The sequence below is a fragment of the Bubalus kerabau genome, chromosome 9, assembly GCF_029407905.1.
Source record: "Bubalus kerabau isolate K-KA32 ecotype Philippines breed swamp buffalo chromosome 9, PCC_UOA_SB_1v2, whole genome shotgun sequence".
Classification (NCBI taxonomy): Eukaryota; Metazoa; Chordata; class Mammalia; order Artiodactyla; family Bovidae; genus Bubalus; species Bubalus kerabau.
This window is the reverse complement of record NC_073632.1, coordinates 42,232,676-42,258,214: the sequence shown is the minus strand read 5'-3', so window position 1 is coordinate 42,258,214 and position 25,539 is coordinate 42,232,676. Positions and strand designations below refer to the sequence as shown.

At 38.1% G+C, this 25,539-nt stretch overlaps 2 long non-coding RNA genes across 3 annotated transcripts; one reads left to right on the top strand and one right to left on the bottom strand.

The window, feature by feature from the left end:
* Positions 1-376: 376 nt before the first annotated feature.
* LOC129660004 (uncharacterized) lies at positions 377-12,814 on the top strand. Of its 2 annotated transcripts, XR_008718299.1 has the most exons (4): positions 377-811; positions 2,226-2,357; positions 4,840-4,927; positions 12,712-12,814. It is a non-coding gene; the product is annotated as an uncharacterized LOC129660004 (long non-coding RNA). The 2 variants fall into 2 exon arrangements; XR_008718298.1 differs by lacking the exon at positions 377-811 and having other exon boundaries at positions 2,086-2,357.
* A 6,886-nt stretch (positions 12,815-19,700) lies between these two features.
* On the bottom strand, positions 19,701-22,679 carry LOC129660003 (uncharacterized). Its single transcript, XR_008718297.1, has 3 exons — positions 22,640-22,679; positions 21,873-21,950; positions 19,701-20,062 (listed from the first exon to the last, which is right to left on the bottom strand). It is a non-coding gene; the product is annotated as an uncharacterized LOC129660003 (long non-coding RNA).
* Between the last annotated feature and the right edge of the window lie 2,860 nt (positions 22,680-25,539).

The following is a 25,539-nucleotide window of genomic DNA, read 5'->3' as shown; positions in this document are numbered from 1 at the left end:
GACAAGGAGACCTGGCGTGCTGCAGTCCATGGGGTCACAAAGAGTCGAATATGACTGAGCGACTGAACTGAACTGAACTGACTTTACATTTTTTTCCTTAGTCATTTTTTACCCAGAGTCCCTTGGACTGCGAGGAGATCCAACCAGTCCATTCTAAAGGAGATCAGCCCTGGGTGTTCTTTGGAAGGAATGATGCTAAAACTGAAACTCCAGTACTTTGGCCACCTCATGTGAAGAGTTGACTCATTGGAAAAGACTCTGATGCTGGGAGGGATTGGAGGCAGGAGGAAAAGGGGACGACAGAGGATGAAATGGCTGGATGGCATCACTGACTCGATGGACATGAGTTTGAGTAAACTCCGGGAGCTGGTGATGGACAGGGAGGCCTGGCGTGCTGTGATGCTTGGGGTCGCAGAGTCGGACACGACTGAGCAACTGAACTGAACTGAATGTAAATGTAGAACAGTAGATAGCCCCTCATAAATGAGTGTTATAAAGGTACTTAGAATTGGCTAGGGAGAAGGCAATGGCATCCCACTCCAGTACTCTTGCCTGGAAAATCCCGTGAACGGAGGAGCCTGGAAGGCTGCAGTCCATGGGGTCGTTGAGGGTCGGACATGACTGAGCGACTTCACTTTCACTTTTCATTTTCATGCATTGGAGAAGGAAATGGCAACCTACTCCAGTGTTCTTGCCTGGAGAATCCCAGGGATGGGGAAGCCTGGTGGGCTGCCGTCTATGGAGTCACACAGAGTCAGACACGACTGAAGTGACTTAGCAATAGCAAGAATTGGCTGGAGCTACAAACAAGGTGAGTTCCTTTAGCTCTTTATCTTTTCTATGTTCTCAGGGATGTCAAATAAAAGTTCATTTAGCAGTGTTTGCTTCTGATATATGGCACCAGTAAGTTCTCCATTCAGGTATAGGGGTCTGTGTCAAGAGACAGTTCTGGCTGCATTGTTTTAGTATCTGTCTTCCAGCCCCAGACTGAAATTCTTCTAGGAGTAAGTTGAGAGAGGTGAGATGGGGGTAGCCTGGAGCCTGATTTGCCTCCTCTCTTAGTTACTTACGGGGCTTCCCTCATGGCTCAGATGATAAAGAATCTGCCTACCATGCAGGAGACTGGGGTTCAATCCCTGGATTGGGGAGATTCCCTGGAGAAGGGAATGGCTGCCTGAGTTATGTAGGCAGACTCCTTCCCCTCTGTGGATATTAGTTTCCTCATTGGTAAAATAAGGAAATGGCAGGTGGCATTTGTTGAACATTTTATACCAGGCACTGTTCCTGCTGCTGCTGCTACTGCTAAGTTGCTTCAGTCATATCTGACTGTGTGTGACCCCATAGATGGCAACCCACCAGTCTCCTCTGTCCCTGGGATTCTCCAGGCAAGAATACTGGAGGGGGTTGCCATTTCCTTCTCCAATGCATGCATGCATGCTAAGTTGCTTCAGTCGTGTCTGACTTTGCGACCGCATGGACAGCAGCCCACCAGGCTCCTCTGTCCACAGAATTCTCTAGGCAAGAATACTGGAGTGGGTTGCCATTTCCTTCTCCAGCACTATTCCTAGCACCTTACATTAAAAATCCGTTTAATCTTCACATACTCTCTCAATCCCCTTCCCTTGCCAAAATGTCCCTTCCCTAGAATGTAAATGTCACAGGGTAGGGATTTCCACCTGTTTTGTTCACTGGTTTACCTCTAGAACCGGGTTTCCCAGGTGGCACTAGTAATAAAGAGCCCACCTGTTAATGCAAGAGACAGAGGGGTGTGGGATCCTTGGGTTGAGAAGATGCCTGGAGGAGGAAAAAGCAACCCCCTCCACTATTCTTGCCTGGGGAATCCCATGAACAGAGACGCCTGGTGGGCTACAGTCCATAGGATCACAAAGAGTCAGACACGACTGAAGCAACTTAGCACGCACTTCACCCTCACATTTCAGTTTAATCATGACTTCTTCTGAGTACTGTCTGACTCTCCATCAAATTTCTTGCTGCTTTCATTATTTTCCATAAAACCTAATGCACTGTGCTGCAACTGGGGGAGAGAGATGGGCTCCTGCAAGTTAAGATGTTTATACAGCTTCTGTTTTGTCACAGTGTGACCCATGCTCTGATGCATGTTATATAATTTTCCTCTGCCTTGCAGGAAAGACCACTACTCTCTGTTTTATAATTCTGCCTCCTCAAATGCCTGACCCATTTATAATTAGTTGTCTGATTTTCAGCATGCATTCAATTATTTCCCTGGCCCATCACTGTAGTAACTGCAAGAGAATCCTCATCCTGAAGAAGCTCAGAAAAGATGAAAGCAGAAGCCTGAGGAACAAGCGCTGACAGAGAATCAAGGAAAATCTGAGGTAAGGGTCCCCTTCAACTCTCTCTGTGAAAGAAAATCCTTTCTGTTTGAAATATCTTAGGAGCTGCTCGGGCCAATTGTGGTGAAATCTTTTGTAAGTTACTGTGATCTTCATACCTCTTTTGATCTTGTTGATAATATTTAAGTGATGCCAGCATAGCACTGTTTGACTGTCTTCAAATTCACTGCCATGTACTTTCATCTAAGTGCTCTGGCAGTCTAGGTGTTTTTTGGCTGATGCTGACGTGGCCAAATCATGACTCACTATAGTCACAATCTGTCTCTCTCTTGCTTGGCCAAAGAAACTGTTACATTCTCCCTTCATTTGTCAAAAGCAAAGCTATTGGGTGTTCCCTTAAATTTACTGCAGAGCTATAGGGCATGAATTAAGATGAAGACTTCATGAAAGGAAAAGTAAATATATCTAAATCTAAATGGGGAAAATAGTGTGTAAGAGCAAAATGCAGCAGAAAAATTACTAGAGAGGTGAAGAAATAAATATATTTTCCTAAATCCTCTCCAGTGGAAAAAGGGAAACCCCAAATAGAAATATAATCCTAAATAGACTGTTCAAAATGATTACAGTCAGGCAGTTAGATGTGATGATTCACATTTACTAAACTGTAGTCTTGGGATTCATGTTTGGTGTTATTTATATGACCTTCAAATATGCAGGCCTTTTATGTAGGCCTTACAACTCCAGGGAAAATAAATTGACAGGTTCTAAAGGGGATTACAGTGCAGATAGTAAGAAGAGGACAGAACAGGGAAGAGTCAGGAAAAGGTGTCTTCAGCTGGTATAGTGCCATCCTTCTCCAGAACAGACCCTGTTCTCCTCAGTTACCTGGTTACCCAGCACATCACAAAGGGTAATATGTTGTCCCTAAGGTACTAAAAGGGGTGAGGAGCCTAGGATTATCTCCTAGTAGAAAATTAAAATACATATTTCATGGGTTTCTCCTTTTTTTCGATCACAAGCTGAATGAAACAAGAAAGAGGAGGGTTAAGTTAAGGGACAGGGTTAGAATAAAATTTAAGCTTCCAAATGTGATCTGGAGAGCTTATAACTGACCCTGAATTATCTAGTATGATGTTGGGGTTCCAGAAAATTGAGCAATTGAGGATGCAGCAATTGCTACAGAATTTTAGGATGATAGATTTTTTTTATATGCATCATCAGAATCTTGGACAAATGATTTTCTGGAAGAAACACAACTGGTGTCCAAGGGATAGAAATCATTGGATTACAGGGTATTTAGAGGTTAGAACTTTGAAGCATTCTCAGAATACTTGACTCTAGAATGCTCTTGGTAAGTAGTTCTGTTATCCAAGGGCCCATTATTGGTGTGTGCTTCCAATCTCACTGCCTGCTTTATATATTTTTTAGAAAATGCCTTACTGGGTATTTTATCTGCCTAATTTTGAGGGTAGTTGAAATCATTATGTGTGTTACTAAGAAATTATGTTCTTACACAGAAAGCTTAAAGACATGACTGTTGAAGTCAGACTCTTGATTGGCGTTTTCACTACACTTCACAAGTTCATGTCTGTTCCTCCTTCTCAGAGGCCAGAACAGTACATTTAAGCGGGAAGTACAACTTGTCATCAGAGTTCAGATTCTTTCCTGCTTCCCTGTGGAGGGGTCAAGAATACAAACATCCTCAATTGCTACAGCAGAAGGGAACATTAGTCCATTAGCAGAACCAAACAGGAAGAACCAATGGGCATTTCTGCTATTTATTTTCTGACTGTAAAGAAACATGTAGTTTAGTTCTTTGAACAAAATTTGTCAATAAAGCACAGAACACGTAAAAGGTGTAGTCATTTTGGTTAAAGTCTGACTGCAAAATAATTTAATGGTGTTTTTCCAGTCATTTTACTTGCTACAACTTATGCAATACTACATTCTTCAGATGTTGAAATTTTACCGTATCTTGTTATTTTTTTCTTTTTTTAAACTGTGAATCAGCAACTTACCACTTGCTGTAGCCTATTGAGAGTCACAGTATAATTCTCAAGTCTTTAATTAAATTTGCCAGGCATTTCCTCTTTAGATTAAAAAAAATGTGCATATATTGAGCAGAATGAGTTTACCTCCCTTCAGTTTGTAATAGGGTGCTAAAAAGAACAGATAAGGCAGGAAATACTTCAAACAGTACTTCAGAGGTTTGTTTGCCTGCCAAAATTTTTAGTCTTACTTTATCAGTTGGTTATCCACCTGTATTACATCAGAGTAATTCTGCTTCTCTGCTGTCAGTGACAGCAGATAAGAAATTGAGGCAGTGTAATGATTTCAACAAGTTTAATGAAGGAGCAAAAGGAAGTATAATTTGTATATTTATTAATATTTCCAGAAATAACACATCATTTTATTATTCTCATAATTGCTTGGAATCACCTAATTCTAAAAGATATGTGGCCTGCTGGAGTTAAAATGAAATAAATGTTCCTTGTCATTTCCCTCATTATTTTTTATCATCCAGCTTGTGGTGTACCAAGGATGTGGTGGTGTACCAAGGATGGGATGGTGTACCAAGGATGGGATGGTGCAAGTGGCCACCCCTAATATAGGTAATAAGGGACTGCTTTATGTGTAGAAAATTTTAAAGAGATAAAATAAAACTACAGTAAAAAGCCAGTCTACCTTTTATTATCACTGTGTTGTGTGCTAAGTCACTTCAGTTGTGTCCAACTCTTTGCAACCCTGTGGACTGTGGTCCACCAGGCTCCTCTGTCCATGGGATTCTCCCCGCAAGAATACTGGAGTGGGTTGCCATGCCCTCCTCCAGGGGATCTTCCCAACCCAGGGATTGAACCAAAATCTGTTAAGTCTGCTGCATTATTAGGCAGGTCCTTTACCACTGGCTCCACCTGAAGCCCTTTATTATCATTATGCACTGACAATTCTAAGCAATGCCAAAGGTCCTACCCCTCTCTAAAAAAAATTTTGTAGGTCTAAGTTCTAAATAACATTTGCCATTACTGAAATGTAATAGTATAATTATAAGCTGAAAATTATCTTTTTTGTGGTTACTTGCTCTTTAACAAACATTGTAGTCTACGTGAAAATAAAAGTAACTCCTCTGGACATGTACTCAGCTACATATGTTTATTTCAAGAATAAGCAGCCAAGTTCTGTTTTTACAATTTCATAATTACTGTGCTATAATTGTTTATTTTGGATCTATGTTTAAACACAGGATTACATAGTACCAAAGAGGTTAGAGATATGAACTGAGCCTGAAGCACATTCAAATAATTCGTTACCACTATATGCTTTGAAGAATTTTACTGAGTATAACATAAATTTATGATGAATTTTCTGGTGAAGGTATTTTAGTGGAAATTTTTCAACTGAAGAAATGTTTTAAAGCATTAGAGCTGATCCCAAAGAGCAAAGATATGGACAGTATTGCATTTCTGGAATTTACTATGAAATGGGATTTTTATGAATCTCTGATAAACTTATCTTTATTTTAAAGCTTTCCTAGCTACTCATGTATCTATTATGTGCAAGAAGTATTTGAAATTAAAATAGATACATGTCCTTCATTCAACTATGAGTGAGACCATACCAATTTTATTGACCATGAATATGTAAAGATCAGTTTGACAAAGTCATTGACAAATTTGCAGAAGTGAAGGCTCAAAGTCAGAAACCACAGTGGGATTATTCATTGCCATGGGGACCAATATGTAAGCATTTTTCTCCATTTTCAAAAAATACATCAATGTGCTTAAAAATACTAAAATTTTACTGTTTTATATTTATTAATTTTTTACTAGAACTATTATTTATGCATTTCTTTTCTGGACATGATAACTGTTGTTTGTTTTATTTCATAATTATTACTGAAAATATTTTTGTTATATTAAGGGAGAGGTGTTAAAAATGGTTCCTTTCAGGTGTCAAATACATTAGGTGTGCTGCTACATTCATCTTTTCATTTTAACTCAAAAGAATATAACATGTTCTTAGTTTTTTCAGCACCACAACTTTGTTTTTAAAAATTATGTCAAAAAGAAGTTCATTTTAATAAGGCAAACTTTTAATAAGAAATAGAACTACTCTTAAATGCACCTCTCATGCACCATAAATTTTGGTAATAATTACATTTCTAATAAATGTATGCTTCGTGTCTTAACTATTTTGTATAAACTTCAGTTCAGTCACTCAGTCGTGTCTGACTCTTTGTGAACCCATGAACTGCAGCACGCCAGGCTTCCCTATCCATTACCAACTCCCAGAACCTACACAAACTCATGTCCATCAAGTCGGCGATGTCACCCAACCATCTAATCCTCTGTCGTCCCCTTCTCCCCCTGCCTTCAATCTTTCCCAGCATCAGGTCTTTTCCAGTGAGTCAGTTCTTCACATCAGGTAGCCAAAGTATTGGAGTTTCAGCTTCAGCATCAGTCCTTTCAATGAATATTCAGGGTTGATTTCCTTTAGGATTGACTGGTTGGATCTCCTTGCAGTCCAAGGGACTCTCAAGAGTCTTCTCCAACACCACAGTTCAAAAACCTTAGTAGAATGAAAAAAGATACAAAAAAAATATAGCTGTTAAAATTTGACATGAAGAAATAATTATGCATATTTCATAACAACTGAAAAAAGCTGAATCTCTAATTTAAAACTCTCCAATATAGGTTCAGAATTTCACTATGTAATTCTAGCAAATGTTTATTGAGTAAACATCTTTATGCATTTCAAGAAAAAAAAATTTAGGAAACACTCTTCAATTTAATTCATGAGGTTGGCATAACCCTGAAAACATGAACAGGAAATTATGAAGAAAAAATTGGTTTATTTCAAAAGTGCATGTCTTTCTGAACTCTCATTTGTGCCACTGATCTTTGTCTGTTCTCACCCTCAAACTGCACTATCTTAATTATTGTCCTCCTCCAGAGGATCTTCCCAACCCAGGGATTGAACCCATGTCTTCCGCATTGCTGGCAATTCTTTACCGACTGAGCCACCAGGGAAGCCCTCTTAATTATTACAGACAGACAATAAGTATTGTCAGATAATAAGTATTAATACCTAGTGGAACAAATCCTCCTCCTTTTACCCTCCTATTCAAAGAATGCCATGAACATATACATCAAAATTCTTCATTTCAGCTAACCAAATAACATGTATAAACAATAATATGTCACAAATAAGATGGGTTAGTTGTAATTATGCAATGTTAGTTTAATATTAGAAAACTAATCAGTAGAATTTACCACATTAAAAGAATAAAAAATATCATATGACCATCTTAATAGAAAAGCAGCTGATTAAATCCATCTTTTGGCAAACTAGGAATAGAAGCAAATTCCTTTAATAGAGGAAATCTACAAGACACCAATAGACAGACACGATGGAAATAGCGAAAGCTTTTCTTCCGAGATCAGGAATAAGACAAGTATGAAAATGATCACCACTTCTGGTCAGCCTTATACGATAGTCCTAATCAGTGCAGGAGGAAAGAAAAAGAATTCAAAGAAACAAAACTGCTATTATTTGTTATGATTATGTGCATAGAAAATCCCAGAGATTCTACCAATAGATATAGAATTAAATGACTTTAACAAGATTATCTTTGTGAAGCTCATTTAATTCTAATATCTACTTGTAGATTTTTAAAATTGCAGGACTATGACAAGTAGCAATAGAAAATAGAACTGAAAAATTTATAATAGTATAAAAAATATTTAAAATCTAGGAATAGATATTGAAAAGTTGTGGGGCAAAAGCATAAAACATTCCTGAGTCATAAAAAACAAATTAATGCAGGCTTATGTCACATTCCCATATTGAAAGACCCAGCATTTTACATTTTAATTTTTGTGAAACTGAGCTTTAGGTTCAATGAAATTCCAATAAAAATCCAAGTAGGTTTATATGTGCACTTAAGTGTGTGTATGTGTATATGAGAGGGAGAGAAAGAAAGGATCTTAAAATTTTTTTTAATATATATATATATATGAAAATTGAAAGGAACAGGTACAGGTAAGACACTCTTCAAATAGAAGGGTAAAAATAGGAGGATTTGTTCTACTAGGTATTAATACTTATTGTTTATCTATAGTAATTAAGATAGTTTAGTATCGGGGTGAGAATAGACAAAAAGATCAGTGGCACAAATCAGAATACAGAAAGAGATGAATCTTTGCAATAAATCAGTTGTCTCTATATTCAACTGGACATAAAAGTACCAATAAAAGGAAAAGACTGATAATTGAACCATGCTAAAATTAAGAACCTCTGTTTATCAAAAGACACTTTTAATTACCTATAGTCAAGTAATTCCGCTTCTCTACTATCAGTGACAGCAGATAAGAAATTGAAGCAGTGTAATGATTTCAACAAGTTTAATGAAGGAAATATAATTTGTATATTTATTAATATTTCTAGAAATAACACACCATTTTATTATTCTAATAATTGAGAAGTTTCAATTGTGTAGTGGTCAAGTTCAAGGATAGAGGAATATATTACATATATGAGTCTTAGATCCAGCATACATATAAAGAACATGTGCAAATCAATATTTAAGACAACCTGATGAAAAACAAGCAAGAGACCAGAAAGGAATTTCATAAAAATAGGATACCACAATTGCCAATAACTATAAGAAAAGGTCTTTAATTTCTTTAGTAGTCAGGCAAATGCATATTAAATTAAATGCAAATTAAAACCACAATGATATACTACTAGAATTCCTCTAGAAAAGCTAAAATTACTGACAATCTTAAGTATGGGTAAGGTTGTGGAGCAACAAGAATCCTTATTCACCGTTAAAAAATTTTTAAAGTTGATAAATTATCCATAAAAAGAGAATGGAATTAGCATGTATATATATTATTCATACATTCAGGTGGCAAGCACTGACTTGTGTCTCAACTGCCTTTCAGGATACGTACAGTATCTAGTTTACAAGTAGGAAAAATGAGGCTCAAGAAAGCCAAAGATCTTTAACATAAGTTTACTAAGTGGAAGAGCCAGCATCTAAACCAAGTCTTTCCAACTCTCAACTCCATATTCTTTTCACTAAGACAATACAGTTTAGAACATAACTATGATCTGTGAAAGAAGTTCAGTTCTTTACTATGTTGATCTCTATCCTAGTTGCTTTCTTTTTAAGAACTTTTTATTGGAGTGTAATTGCTTTACAATGTTATGTTAGTCTCTACTGTACAATGAAGAAAATCAGCTGCACGTGTACATTGTCTCCTCCTTCATGATCCTCCTCCTCACCACATCCCACCCCTCCAGGTCATCACAGAGCACCAAGCTGAGCTCCTTGTGCTATATAGCAGCTTCCCACTAGCTATCTGTTTTACACATGGTAGCGTGTATATTGGAGAAGGCAATGGCACCCCACTCCAGTACTCTTGCCTGGAAAATCCCATGGGCGGAGGAGCCTGGTGGGCTGCAGTCCATGGGGTCTTGAAGAGTCGGACACAACTGAGTGACTTGACTTTCACTTTTCACTTTCATGCATTGGAGAAGGAAATGGCAACCCACTCCAGTGTTCTTGCCTAGAGAAGCCCAAGGACGGGGGAGCCTGGTGGGCTGCCGTCAGTGGGGTCGCACAGAGTCGGACACGACTGAAGCGACTTGGCGGCAGCAGCAGCAGCAGCAGCGTGTGTATGTCAAGCCTAATCTCCCATTTCATCCCACCTTGCCTTTCCCCGCTCTGTGTCCACATGTCACATGTGGACATGATCTCTATGTCCATGGCTCTATTCCTGCCCTGAAAATAGGTTTATCTGTACCATTTTTCTACATTCCATATATATGGGTTAATATACAATATTTGTTTTTCTCGTTCTGACTTACTTTACTCTGCATGACAGACTCTAGGCCCATCCATTTCTCTGCAAATGACCTGATATTATCCCTTTTATGACTGAGTGATATTCCACCATGTATACGTACTACATCTTATTTATCCATTCATCTGTCATTGGACATTTAGGTTGTTTCCATGCCCTGGCGATTGTAAGTATGTCACAATGAACAGTGGGGTACATGTGTCATTTTGAATTATGGTTTTCTCATGGTATATACCCAGCTGTGGGATTGCTGAGTCATATGGACAGGGAGTGGGAGAAAAAGGAATCCACTTGCACTGTTGATGATGATGCCAGTTGATAACAGCCACTGTGGAGAGCAGTATGTTGCTGCTGCTGCTGCTAAGTCACTTCAATTGTATCCTACTCTGTGCGACCCCATAGACAGCAGGCCACCAGGCTTCCCCGTCCTTGGGATTCTCCAGGCAAGAACACTGGAGTGGGTTGCCATTTCCTTCAATGCATGAAAGTGAAACGTGAAAGTGAAGTCGCTCAGTTGTGTCCGATCTTTAGTGACCCCATGGACTGCAGCCTACCAGGCTCCTCCATCCATGGGATTTTCCAGGCAAGAGTACTGGAGTGGGGTGCCATTGCCTTCTCCAGGAGAGCGGTATAGAGGTTCCGTAAAAAGCTAAAAATAGAACTGTCTTCTTTTAATGTATTTTTACTTAGTGAACATTATTGTACTAATTTGTTTACATGTGTCTCTTATTACTAGATTCTAATATTTTAGTGGGAATGCTCTAATCTTTGTGTCTTTATATCCCCAGCATATCACACAAATGTCTGTTAAATGAATGGATTAAACTCTTACCCTTGACACCTTGACTCACAATGGGCAAATTCCCATTTCAACTCTTTAACATTTTAACTCATTAAAGAAAGATTGAAATCACTCTGATCTCTTCTAGGGAAATTAAAGCCAAATCGTGTTCTCAAAGATAAACAATTCTATTTCATCTTTCCATTTGAAGTTATTTGCAAACAATTCCACTTCTTGTTGCTCTGTTCATTCACACACTATCCAGGTTTCACAAACTATACCCAGATAGTGTGCTGAAAGTTTTGTTTTCTTCTCCTCTTCTGTGTGCATTTAATCATAAACATGTCTCTCAGAATTATATTCAGCATTATAATTTGCATCCCTGCTATACATTTGCATTCATATGTCAACTTTTTTGGAATCCAGGGAGAATTTTATTTCAGCTATACTTAGTAATTAAAAATAAATATCTGTTTTATAGGAGAAAAATCTAAAAATAGATACCTTTATTATAATACCTTTAGTAAAATAGTATACCTTTAGTATATTAACAGAAAATACATTCCTGGGAGATGATATACAAGGTATAAGATGCTACATGATGTGATAGAATTGATTTTAGCCAAAGTCTTTCTCATTTGAATGTAACAATTAGTTATAACTTCTAAAAGTTGTGTTAAAAATAAAGATTATTTTAACACTAATCTTAAAATGCTACCTACCTGAGTGACATGTGGTCTGCTGTATTTGCTTGCAGCAAATTCTATTAGTATAATTATATTGTGCTCAAAATATCTGTGTATTTTAGGCTAAGTTCCTAGTCTTTGTTGCAAAAACAGTTAATGACTGTGATATGTATAAATATTTATGACTGTAATGAGAATAGCTATGATATACTGATAATGTCTAAGTTTAGATTTTGTCTTTATTGGGTATTCCTGGTCGCTTGGTGGGTAAAGAATCTGCTTACAATGAAGACACAGGAAATGTGGTTTCGATCCCTGGGTTGGGAAAATCCCCTGGAGAAGGAAATGGCATCCCTCTCCAGTATTCTTGCCTGGGAAATCCCATGGACAGAAGGGCCTGGCGAGCTATAGTCCAGGGGGTCGCAGAGTCAGACATGACTGAGTGACTAAACACAACACTGTTAATGTCTAAGTTTAGATTTTGTCTTTATTAATGCAATAGCCCTCGCTGTAAATACTATCATTATCTCTGTTTTACAGTAAGAAAGCTGAGGCACACAATAAATATTTGTTCAGTGTCACACAGTTAATAAATGGTAGAGATGGTGCATAAATCTAAATAATCTGACCCCACAACCCCTGCTCCCCACTGCAATACTATGCAGTACCTCATATATACAAGGAAAGCATATATAAGAAAAGTTGCTTTGTGCAGGTTTTACTTTGCTAAATTTTTCAATAGTATCATAATTCATCATTTAAAATCAGAAATGCTCTAATTGCCGAATTAATCTGGAAAAAAATGAAAAGCAGCATTTTTATTATTATTATAGTAATAATAATATTTTATTATTATTTTAATTTAATTTAATTTATTATTATTATTTATTTTATTTTATTATTATTATATCTGATTATTATAGAGAGTCTTGAGGTCAAATAAAGATTTACACAATTGTGCTTTGATGAAATCTGTGGTTTCAGATATATCATAGAAAATTGTTTTACCTACTTCCTAATGACTGTGAACTAAAATGTCCCATGTGATTTGCTCTTTTTAGAAGTAGCTCTGAGGACATCAAATATGTTAAGTCTGCTCTGATTTATGGAGACTTTTTACTCCTGCATTCAATAACACCCATGCAATTTCGGAGGACATAATAAAATTTGGTATAAACACGAAGATTATCTTCAGCATTTGCAGCAGAAATTTTGCACTTACATTGATCCTGTCAGGTAAGAGAAAAAAGAATAACCACAAAGGATAAACTTCATCAATTCCTTTCTGTAACAAGAGCTTTGTTTTTCTTCACATCTCTGTTCTGTGTCCTGATTAACCTTACTTTTCTGGCTCCATTTACGTTTAATTAATATGCATCCTTTCATAGCAAAACATTTAAAATTTTGATCCTATAAATTAAGAATTCATTATAATTCATAAACTGAACTAAAAACTACTTTTGGCATAAGTACAGAGAGAGTGGAAACCTTAGCTAAGAAATTTGACCCATACCCAACCGGCATCTGCACAGTTTTGTTACCTAATTTGCAGAATTCATGTAGCTTATTCCATTCACAAAGCCGTAGAGTGACAGAAAGCTTTTCCCATTTTCCAGCAAAATAGTGTACAGGCAGCAGAATGTTATAAAACAAAGCAGCTCTTGCCAGTTAATCAAGATTCTCCAGCTTCTCCTTGTGCCTGGACCTCTGCAGCCTTGCCCAGACATCCTTGCCTAGGTCCATCTGGAACTGTATGTTCCTCTATGGTTCCAAATAGCAAAGCTCGATATTCCAGAAATGTTTGTTCTAATCCTGATTTGTCTCACACACCCTGTGCTAGAATCTCTGTTCATCTGTATCCATTTACTAGTAATTTGCTCCTGTTCAGTAGATGAATTAGTTTTTCTTGTCTATAACTGGATGACAAAGTTCAAGATAGGATCTTCCACCTCAGTCCTGTCCATCTGTTCACCATATCCCATGGCCATGTGTCCTGAACTTTTCATCTCCCATAGCTGATGTGGCTACTTCAGGCTTCCAAGAACTTACATAATGTTAAAACTTAGAACATTTACAAGTTGTCAGGGAACATGTACCCACCCACAAATAACAATCTTTTTTCTTGTTTTTTTTTTTTTCCAAAAAATAAACTATCCTTTTTTTTTTAACTTTATGATTTATTTCAGTTGAATTGAAAAGCGTCTCCAAAGTTTTTTTTTCAACACTGAAATTGGGACTTGGTGAAGGGAAGTGGTACAGTTCAGAAGGGAAAGTTCTGCTAACAAACTCATATATTTTTTTTGAGCCATGGAAACTATAATTTTGTTGTTTTAACATGTAGTGAAATGATCTGAGCTATGGTTTAGAAATATTAATCTGACTACTGTGTTTTGGATGGCTTAAAGAGAACAGAGTCATGAAAACCAGCTGTAGGATCAATCTGAGTGAGAAAGTAATGAAATCTTCCCTTAAATAGGGAAGTAGTAGTGGAAATTAATAGGAAGAAGACAGTTGTCTGTAGAATCTGGCAGGATTTAACAACTAAGTTGGGGAGAAGGAAAGTCAAAGGTAACTGAGGTTTCAGGTTGCTCACTGCCCACTCTTAGTGCTAATGCTGTTATAGAAAATGGAACAACACAAGAATGAATCCATTCTGCAGTTAGGGAGATAGTGAAATATCCAAGAAGAGGTATTGAACCAGGCAGTGGAAATACAGAATTTATGTTATAAGATTTGAAAGTCTCTACTGATAGCTGTGGAAATGGATATAATTTCTGTGTGAGAGTATATAGTACAGAAAGATGAGTTGCATGGGACTTTAAGATACATCCACTGAGGAAAAAAAGGATTGATAAAGGCAAGTATGCAAGAGGAATAGTCATGAAGTTGTGAGGGGACCCATGAAAATTTGTTTGTTCAGTCCCCAAGTCATGTCCAACTCTGGGACCCTATGGATGGCAGCATACCAGGCCTTCCTGTCCCTCACTATCTCCTGGAATCTGCCCAAGCTCATGTCCATTGAGTCAGTGATGCTATCCAACCATCTCATCCTCTGCTGCCCTCTTCTTTTGTCTTCAGTCTTTCCCAGCATCAGGGTCTTTCCAATGAGTCAGCTCTTTGCAGCAGGTGGCCAAGGTATTGGAGCTTCAGCTTCAGCATCAGCTTCCAGTGAATATTCAGGTTTGATTTCCTTTAGGATTGACTGGTTTGATTTTCTTGCTGTCCAAGGGACTCTCAAGAGTCTTCTTCAGCACCACAATTCAAAAGCATCCCTTCTTTGGCGCTCAGCCTTCTTTATGGTCCAACTCTCACATCCGTACGTGACTACTGGTCCCATCACTTCATGGCAAATAAAAGGGGAAAAAGTAGAAGCAGTGACAGATTTTCTCTTCTTGGGCAACAAAATCACTGTGGATGGTGACTGCAGCCATGAAATTAGAAGATGCTTGCTTCTTGAAAGGAAAGCTATGACAAACCTAGACAGCGTATTACAAAGCAAAGACATCACTTTGATGACAAAGGTTTGTGTAGTCAAAGCTGTGATCTTTCCAGTAGTCATATAAGTATCCATGAGGATACACAGTCGCAAAAAAACCAGTAAGGAGAGCTTCTTGCAGAAGGTTTATCTACCTGGGGTTCTTTGAGTCTCTTCGATATGCGTATTAATGTTTTTAATCAAATTTGTTATATTTTCAGTTATTGTTTTTCAAATACTTTTTCTGCTGTCTTCTCTTTATCCTCTTCTTGTGGAACTCCCACTACTAGGATATTGGTACATTTGATGTTGTCCCACTGGTCTCTTCAGTTTGGATAGCTTCTACTGATCTGTCTTCAAGTTCACTGATTCTTTCTTGTGCCATCTTGAATCTGCTATTGTGGCCTTCTAGTGAATTATGGAAAAGGAAATGGCAACCCAAGAACTCCAGTGTTCTTGCCTGGAGAATCCCAGGGACGGGGGAGCCTGGTGGGCTGCCGACTATGGGACCGCACAGAGTCGGACACGACTGAGGTGACTTAGCAGCAGCAGCAGCAGCAGTGAATTATTTTATTTTTCAAATCAGGAATATATGCTTTGGTACTTTTTTTCTAATTTCTGTCACCCTGCTGAGAATCTCTATTGTCGATTCATTGCTGTCATACTTTCTTTTAACTCCAGATCATAGTTTACTTCAGTGCTTTGAACTAAATAGCTGCTTTTTATAAGAAGCGTTTTGTATTTTTTGTCTGTAAAATCCAACATTTGAGGACAGTCAGACAATGTTTTTATTAACTGCTTTATTTCCTGAATATAGGCCACACATTCTTATCTCTTTGCACATGTCATAATCATTTTCTTGAAAACTGGATGTATTAGAAATCCAATGCTCTATCCGTTGCACCACAGAGCCTGACATAACTAGATATATTAGGCAATATATCTCAATGAGTCTGGATTCTGATTTTTGTTTTCACTTCTGAAGGTTATTTTTGCTGCTCATTTTGTTTGCTTGTTTAGGAATTTGCCTGGGTTAAATTTGTGAAAATTTTTTCCTCTGCCATTTGCTTGTGCTGATGTCTCTGCTCAGTTTAAAAAATATATAAAAGTAAAGACTTTCCTGATAGTCCTGTGGCTATGACTCTATGCTCCCAATGCAGGGGGACTGGGTTCAATCCCTAGTCAGGGAACTAGATCCCACATGCTGCAACTAAGACCTTATGTGGTCAAATAAAAAAGTAAATATTTAAAATATACATATAGATATATGTAGAAATATGTGTACATTTCATAGATATACATGTACATCTATATGTATCTATACATTATATATAATATCTCTCTATATGTGTATGTTATATCATTTTACACAGAATTTACAGTCTTAGAAAGTAAATTTTATTTATTTGCTAAAAGCTACTCAAATTGGCTAATACTATTGAGACTGTAGTTTGTTTTTACATTGTGGCTAGTAGAATATATGTTGTGATTGAGTATAAATTTGGGTTTTTGCCTACTTTTCTTTTAACTTCCATATAGTCCACATCATTAATAACTTTTCTAAAACAGAGATGTGAATGTTTTCTCCTTGCTGAATTCTCAGTCTCATGAATCCAGTTTTAGAACCCTGATTTTAACAGAATAGTCATCTGATTTTTAGTTTGACGGTTCCGTACTCAGGCCTCCTGGCAGCAAGAGAGTAACCCTTCCTAGAACCATGAGAGAAAACAGTCTGTTTTGAGTATGGTAGAAAATAAAAATAAATCTGATAACTCATGTCACATTTTAAAACGTGTATTTTTTATTTAAGAAAAGTGTTAATAAGTTGGCAAACTTATTAACATTTAAATTTCTAGGAACCATTTTTATAGCTGATTATAATATGATTAAATATATTCTTATTGGCTAAATATATCACAACTACGTTCTACTGTAATTTTACTATATTAATGTTTGTTATTTATTAATAACTTCATTATTTTTACCTCCTTATGAAATAGTTGCATGTATACTGAAATTTTTAATAATGTTCCACAAAAAGATAAAAAGAATAAGAGTTATTGACCATCTTGGATTAATTTTTCATGAATGCAGTGTCCTCAAGTATATTCTTTTATAACCTCAGGTTTATCAATTTAATTCAAATGATCAGTCTTTGCTGACTAGTCCTCTCTGTCATCAGGTGTCCTCCAATTCTAATCTCCAGACTTTAGGAACTTTTGAGTTTGTAATCAGAAAGCTCCCTGGTAAGCATGAATGAGACGAAGGTCTTGAATGTTCGTCTCAATTCTGGTAGAACCCAGAGAGTTGTCTCGAACATTTTATCACGCGTCTTTCTCCTGACCACAGTTCTCCTATCCCAGAGCGCTGCTCCTTAGTTTATGAGAACTTTAAGTCCCATCATTAAACCTTTGCTAATTGCATGTAACCTCTTTGGTTATAATTAGTTTCCCCTGGACTGTAACCAAAGCCCATTCCAGTCTCTATCCATCATCTGGGAAAAGTTAGAATCTCCAGACCTCAATTTTCTGTCTATAAATATGTAAAATAAAAGGGTCAAACTAGATGTCTAGCTGGAATGTTTCATAATTTTATGTGTTTATGTATTTTTGGAATCAGTATCCACATACAGTCTTGCTTAATGTTACTTTGTGTGAATTGGCTATTATTAATATATATATATCTACACATTGTCTATCTACACATAGCTTCCTAGGCACAACTAATTTTTTCAGGCTTTAACTTACCCTGTTCCTATGTCCAGGTATCAGTTCATCTAAAATTACCAGTTAGAACCATTTCTTCTCTCAATCATAAAGAGTCCCCAAACACAGGACCTGCCCTCAAAGAATCTCTCAATATGTACTGAATTGACATGGGTCATTGATCCTCATTTCTAGACTCTGCATGGAGGTAGCTGTGCTGGGAATGGTAGCTCTGAAAAGCGAAAGGACTTCAAAAATCTACAGGGTCAGTGCTAGATAGGGTAGAGGCCAGTAGCTCTGAAACTGGGTAGTAGGAAATAGAGAAACAAAAAACAGGAACTTTGGGATTCTTTGAGGAGCTTTAAACCACTTTAAAACACCACAGCCCAGATGTTTGTGCTAAAGAAGTAAGAAGGCCAAGGAGAAAATATTAGTCAGATCTGGGACTTCATTCATTCCAATAACATGCCTGGCAGAGAAATCACTATCCGTTTTGCAACATAACCTTAGGGCAAGTCTGGGCAGGCTTTGGGACGGCAAAAAGTTGCCTTCCACAAACTGAGCTGGCTTGCCAAGCAACCCACACACATGCCCCACACATGGAATCCTCCTTCTTTCCTTTTTCCTATCCTCTTTTCATTCGTCCTTCATCCTTCCCTCCCTCTATTCTCTTCTTCCTCCTTCTCCTTCTCTCTGCTTCCCTCCTCCTTCTCCGCATTCTCCCTTCCTTCTCTCTCTTCTCTCTGTCCTTCTCCAGAATAATCTGTGGGATTGTGGAATGTGTTTTCAGACAAGTGCATCAGGGAAGGTTAAGAATAAGACCGAGGCATGAGTCTTATGGTCATCATAAGTGCTTGAGCTTCTATAAACCTTAATCATTTATTTTATCTAAGCAGTAAAATGTTGGTCTTTACTAATTTGTAGTTCAAGTACACATATTAATAAATGTCCTTGTGTGTATGTGTGTACATGGAAGTGTATATATCTGTGGGTTTGTCTTTATATAAACACTGATGGATATTTTTCCAAATGTACTGGTGCTGACCTTTATTTTGTGTTTAAGCAGAAGGAACTTTATGTTCTACTTTTCCTCTGGAGAGATGGAAAGACTACTAAGGGTGGTGGCGGGAGGCAGATTTGTGTGTGTGAGCGTGTAATATTAGGTAATATTTAATGGAAAATTTGGGGATATTTTTCTTTGTCATGGTCCAAATAAATATGTTTATGTCATAGTTACTGGGAATAAATGTCTTTCTTCATAAGGGCCTTCTTAGTTTCCAGAAAATCTTGTAAATGTTTATCAGTAAAGTCTATATAGAAGACTTTGTTTCATTAATAATAATAGTTACCTTTGAGAATCTGCTCTGTCTGGCATTGTGTCTAACACTTTACTTCATCCTTATAAACTTGCAAGATGGGCATTAATAGTCCCAGAACACTGAGATTTGGGAATGCTAAGCAATTCTCCTGAGGCTATAGAGCTAATAAATTGTACAACTGTTACTTGAACATAGATTGACTATCTCTATCCATAGGACATTTGCCATTATGACAGAGAGAGACTCAGGTAGATGTGGGACTTATTTTATAATTATGAGAGCTTCTCTACCAAGATGTTTGCTTTTTGTGAACTTTAATGGCCAATGGAAAATAATTTGATAATTATTATTAAGTTTAAAAAGTCTTAGAAGTGATCTAAACCTAGTGATATGTTTTCTTAGATTCTTAGAAAAGGTTTTAGAGTATACATAAGCAGCCTTCAGATACTGAATCATAATGCTTATCTGCTTTAAAAAGTGATGTAGTGTCATTTTCTAGAATCTAGACTACAGATAGCCTTTAAATATATACCTTTATTTGCAGTATTATATAGAGGTAATATTTTCTGATACACAGTCCTTCTCTTAGAATGAAGATAGTATTTGGTGTAGTCTGCACAGGAGCAGTCTTCCTCATATTTGTCCTTGAGAAGTTAGGGTGTGTAGCAGCACTGGGTTCCTAGGGACAGAGAATGGGCTCAGGCTGCTGGGGTCCACCTTATTGACAACTGTGCGATGCTTAGTGAATACTGCCAGAGATCTGCAGTGGCTGCAAGGGCTATTGGGGTCCTCAGTGATGCCTCTGGGTCGGGTGGCTAAGAACCAGGGAAGGCAGAGCAGTAGTAGCTGGAGCAGGTGGTATGACACAGTCAGCTGTGGGCGCCAGCTGCAAGTGCCTGTGTAGTGGTGGAGTCTGGCTGCAAACACACACATAGTGGTGGGGGTTAGGAGCCAATGACAGGTTCACTAGAAGCCGCAGGGGCCCTGGCTGTTGGCCTGCTCTTCTGTGTCTCCACAGTCCCCTCTAGGCATGCACACTTCAGGAGGCCTTTTCTGTCAGTAAAATGGAGTACTGTGGGATGTTTCACTCTGATAAGTTCTCCCAACCACTCTGTTACCACTCATTGGAAGACATCTGAAGATGAGAATATCTCAGACTGAAGGCAGCCAGTCTACAAATAAATGTTACTGTTGTTGTTAGTGTTAAGTCGCTTCAGTCGTGTCCGACTCTGTGCGACCCCACTGACGGCAGCCCACCAGGCTCCCCCGTCCCTGGGATTCTCCAGGCAAGAACACTGGAGTGGGTTGCCATTTCCTTCTCCAATGCATGAAAGTGAAAAGTGAAAGTGAAGTCGCTCAGTCGTGTCCGACTCTAGCGACCCCATGGACTGCAGCCTACCAGGCTTCTCCGTCCATGGGATTTTCCAGGCAAAAGTACTGGAGCAGGGTGCCATTGCAAACAAATGTTGAGCGGCTCAAAAGTAGATCTATCACCACAACTGCAGCTCCATCAAGTCACCAGTTGGCAGAGCAGAATCTGGCGTCCTTTGTTTTGCAACATCAGCTCACTGTTTTGTTTTGTTTTTTAAATACATTTTAACTTGAAATTGCCCTCCATAACTGAAAGCACCCTTTGCTGTCAGGATTAGTGTTGAAATCTTCCAGCTCACTTAGCAGACAAGATAGTCCTCTCTGGAGGGTCTCTGCGGGGGTTGCTAACCATAAATCACTGCTTCCCTTAGGCCAGCTACCTCCGAACAGCACGGACCCTCAGTTAGGTCAGTAAAAAGGTTTTAAACACTGCTCTGTAGATTGGAATAAGCTGGCTGCATCTCAGATTTATCTAGTGAGATTTTTAAAGATATGATCCATGCTCAAGGAATGAGATGCACTCAGAAATATATTTTTGTTAAAGTTCCTCTGATAATTTTGATGACTAGCCAGGCTTTGGAACCATGACTCACAGCATCGAAGAGAAATGTAACTCCTACTCCTTCCTATTTGCAAACTCCACTAGTGTCAATAGCAGTGTTGTCCCAAATGGGAGAGCCGCCACCAGGAACACACGGCGCTTGTGAGCACTTGATGTCACACGGCTATTTGGGATTTCAAAGGGGTGTTGAAATAACAATATTTCGGACATACTGGGTTAAGGAAAAATTTTATAAAACCTTATTTCACCTGTGTGTTTTGATATATTTTAATGTAGCCACTACACATTTCAGATTACCTATGTGGCCAGCATTATATTTCTTCTGGACTGTCCTTATCAATATGGGTTAAGGAAAAATTTTATAAAACCTTATTTCACCTGTGTGTTTTGATATATTTTAATGTAGCCACTACACATTTCAGATTACCTATGTGGCCAGCATTATATTTCTTCTGGACTGTCCTTATCTAGAAGGCCACAGCTACCTCAGTTCAGAAATCCTGAGTCATCAAATTCTAAAGGTGAAGGAATCTTGTAGATGACAACAAGCTTTCATTCCATGAATGAGGTTATTGGCACCCAGTTGGGTGCAGTGACTTATTCATGTCCCTCAATTGGTGGTAGAGTCAGAAAGTACATATCTGGCTCTCCATCAAGTGTCTACTTGACTTTTCCCTCCCATGAGGCCTGTGTTTGGCTGCAGTAGCCACACTGAATATTTCAGGATTCCTCTAACTCTGGGGCACGGAAAGGCATACTAGCCTCAGCCCCTGGTGCCATCTCTGCTCACCTGATCTGTCTTCATAGCTGGTTGTTGTTGTTCAGTCGCTCAGTCGTGTCCAATTCTTTGGTGCTTCCAAGTTCATTTCTAAAAAGACATATTTGGGCCTCAAGTTAATGTCTCCCCCTTTCATCATCTCACATTAATTACTGATTTTGACATCCACAGGGACCTGTGGTTTTAGTAAGGTCTTGGTATCTTTCCAAAGCATGGCTCGGAAAAACAAAAACCCCAACCAACTGAGAAAAAGAAAAAGCAGAAACAAACCCTTTCTAGCTAATTGAGAAGTGTGAAACTTTGAAATTCATTATTATGTTCCCTCCCGACATTTACTACATTTTGGTTTTCTCTAGCATCCAGAAAACAACGTTACTTCTCCAGTACTAGTGCACTCTTCAGAAGGATCAAGTGCTGATGGGTGGTGAGCCACTCCCTAGCTTCTGCCCTTAAGCTGTAAAAACAAATTATTTTTTACATGGCATCAACATAGCCTTGCTTATATAAGGCTTTTTTTTAACCCCCAAATATTTTTCCTTCTTTCTCATCTGTTAATAAACTATTTGAGAATTTTAAGTAAATAGGTAGCATCCAAAATATTTCCAGAATCCATCACCCTGCAATAGGAATATTTGCTGCTCTGAATGGTACATTCCAGGGACCCACTTTCCCAGATGATTCCAAGCCTGTTGAAGTCTATGTACGTACATGTCCCAAAATGTATGAAAACCTGTTTGTGTATGTATGTGTGTCAAAAGTCTGAAGACACAGGGAAATACCTGGCTGAAGCCTTTGTATTTGATGTATATTCTTCTGGATTCCTTAGGTTTAAGATGAGCTATCAAATGCAGAATTTATAGAGTAATTAATCCAAGTCACTGATAAAATGCCTCAGGCAAATAAGACTAGGTAAATAAATCTTGTTTTAGAATTTCTTAGAACTAGGTCATAAAATGCTTTCTAATTTCAGTTCATCACTATCTAGTTGAATCCCTGCCACTGGCAGAAGGCAAGCAAGTTAAGTTCTCTTTACCCGGTTCCAAGGCTCTATATCCAGTGCAGTAAAAATTTCTGATCATTATGCTATTTTCCTCAGAAGTTACAGATGTCTTTCACTGTTGCTGATTCTTCCTGACCATAGAAATATTCACCCTGTGAAAAGACATAAAAATAATAATCAATAGATGACTGTTTAGAGGTTTTACAGTATCGACACCATCTGCAACAGCAGTCTGCAGCCTATACTTGTATGTATACTGCTGCTGCTGCTGCTAAGTTGCTTCAGTCGTGTCCGATTCTGTGCGACCCCATAGACGGCAGCCCATCAGGCTCCACTGTCCCTAGGATTCTCCAGGCAAGAATACTGGAGTGGGTTGCCATTTCATTCTCCAATGTTTGAAAGTGAAAAGTGAAAGTGCAGTTGCTCAGTCATGTCCGACTCTTAGTGACCCCATGGACTGCAGCCTACCAGGCTCCTCCGTCCATGGGATTTCCCAGGCAAGAGTACTGGAGTGGGTTGCCAGTGCCTTCTCCGAGTATGTATACTACCATATGATTATTTATAAATGTAGGAGGTGGAACGAGTCTTTGGCAGTCTTAACTTTGTTGAGGGAAAGAGATATTCTTTGCTGATAAAAAACCTGAGATGACATAATGAATAAATATGGCAAGACTGGGATGTGCAGTCCTTGGAAGCCTTCTTCACAGTGGCAGGAATTGATGACTCATGATCATTCAGGTGGACCTTCTCTTTGATGAACTGATTACTTCTAAACTGTGGGAAAACTCTGGTGCCTTACAGCTCTAACAATTGCTAATTTTCTTGGTGTATTTCAAAAATGCATAATTTTCCTGTTAAAAAATCTATGTGACCCTTGGAAAAGTCTTAAATGTAGTGTATTGCTTTATAGAGAAGACTCGTGAGAGTTTCTTGGACTGCAAGGAGATCAAACCAGTCAATCCTAAAGGAAATCAACCTTGAATATTCACTGGCGAGACTGAAGTTAAAGCTGAAGCACCAATCCTTTGGTCACTTGATGCAAAGAGCAGACTCATTTGAAAAGACCCTGATGCTGGGAAAGACTGAAGGCAAAAGGAGAAAATGGTGTCAGAGGATGAGATAGCATGACGGACTCAATGGACATGAACTTGAGCAAACTCCAGGAGCTAGTGGAGGAAAGGGAAGCCTGGCATGCTGTAGTCCATGGGGTCGTAGAGTTAGATATGACCAAGCGACTGAACAACAACAGCAAATTGATTTAAACCTTATCTATGTTACTGCTCTTTCCTTCTCCTGCCACTCTGAACAGACTTCTCAATATCACACAGTATCTGTTTTTAAGCAGACTTGCCTCTACTTCTCTTTCTAAAGCATCAAGGCATCTTCTTACATGTTTAACAGTTAGATTTACGTAGATTAAAAAGAATGCAGATGCCACTGTTTCAGTTTTATACTTCTGAGAGGTCTATATCTTTAAACTTTGAAAGTAAACATAAGCAAGATCTCTCTCCATGTACACAGAAACCACCAGCGCAATGTTTTTAAGCTGCTAGTTGTAATCTATTAGTGAGTTTTGAAATCTATTTAGTCAATGAAAATCTTTCTTTTTTAATGGAACAGACTAAAATAAACTGGTTTCTGAAACTTTGTTTTATACATACCTATTTCAGTATCTTTATCATGTATTGTCTACCTAGCTATTATTGATATCTATTTTCTATCATCTCCTCTATCCATATTAGTTTTTAGTTAAAAAAAAAAAGTTTGAGAAAAATCTGCTTTAAAGGAACTGTTAAAAAGAGTATTAGATTTTGTAACAATTCTTATGATTTTCTAGTAGACTAAATAGGGAACACTTCCTGTAAGTCTGTGTATATAATGACATTCTCTTTTTATAACATCTTCCTCCCAGAACTCCATGTTGGATATTTTGGGGGAGTTTGGAGATTTGGGGTTTTTTTGTTTTTTGTTTTTTGTTTTTTTTTTTTGCTTTTAAAAACTGTGTGTAGAAAGATGAAAAATGCTTAATGCTGAGTCTTAAAGACACCTAGATCAATTATTAGAGGCCTTTGGATCCCGGCTCAAAGCTCTCTGGGCCAGATTCAGCTTATATTCCTCCTTACTGATGCCATCTAACAGAAGAAACAGGTGGAATCTCAACTGCTCACAGTCCCTGCCTTGGTGGGCACTGTCTGTCAATGGTGCATCAGATGAAAGAGGTTATGGAAGATCAGGGACCTATTCAAATACTATCCTTCATGTTCATACTTCATCCATGTATCAATACTTGGAGGTCAGTAGCCAGTGAACCTTGTTTAAACTTCTGAGCAATACTGACACCAAAGTAGAAACAGAAATTTAAAGTGAAAACTTTATAGTGATATGAAAAGCAGAGCATAATTTCTAAAGAAGTTGATATCATAAGAATTATTGCTTCCCTATACAGTTCTGATACTGAAGTCTTCCACTCAGACTAAAGAATCTGACACTTCTGTCATTGTCTATCCAGAATAATTGAGCTGTGATTTGTCATCTCAAAGTCTAGGCAATAGAAGTCACCTACAGAGATAAGAAACCAACAATAATTTATATTTTCTTCATTTCAATTCAGTTCAGTTCAGTTGCTCAGTCATGTCAACTCTGCAACTCTTTGCTCAGGGAGCACGCTAGGCCTCCCTG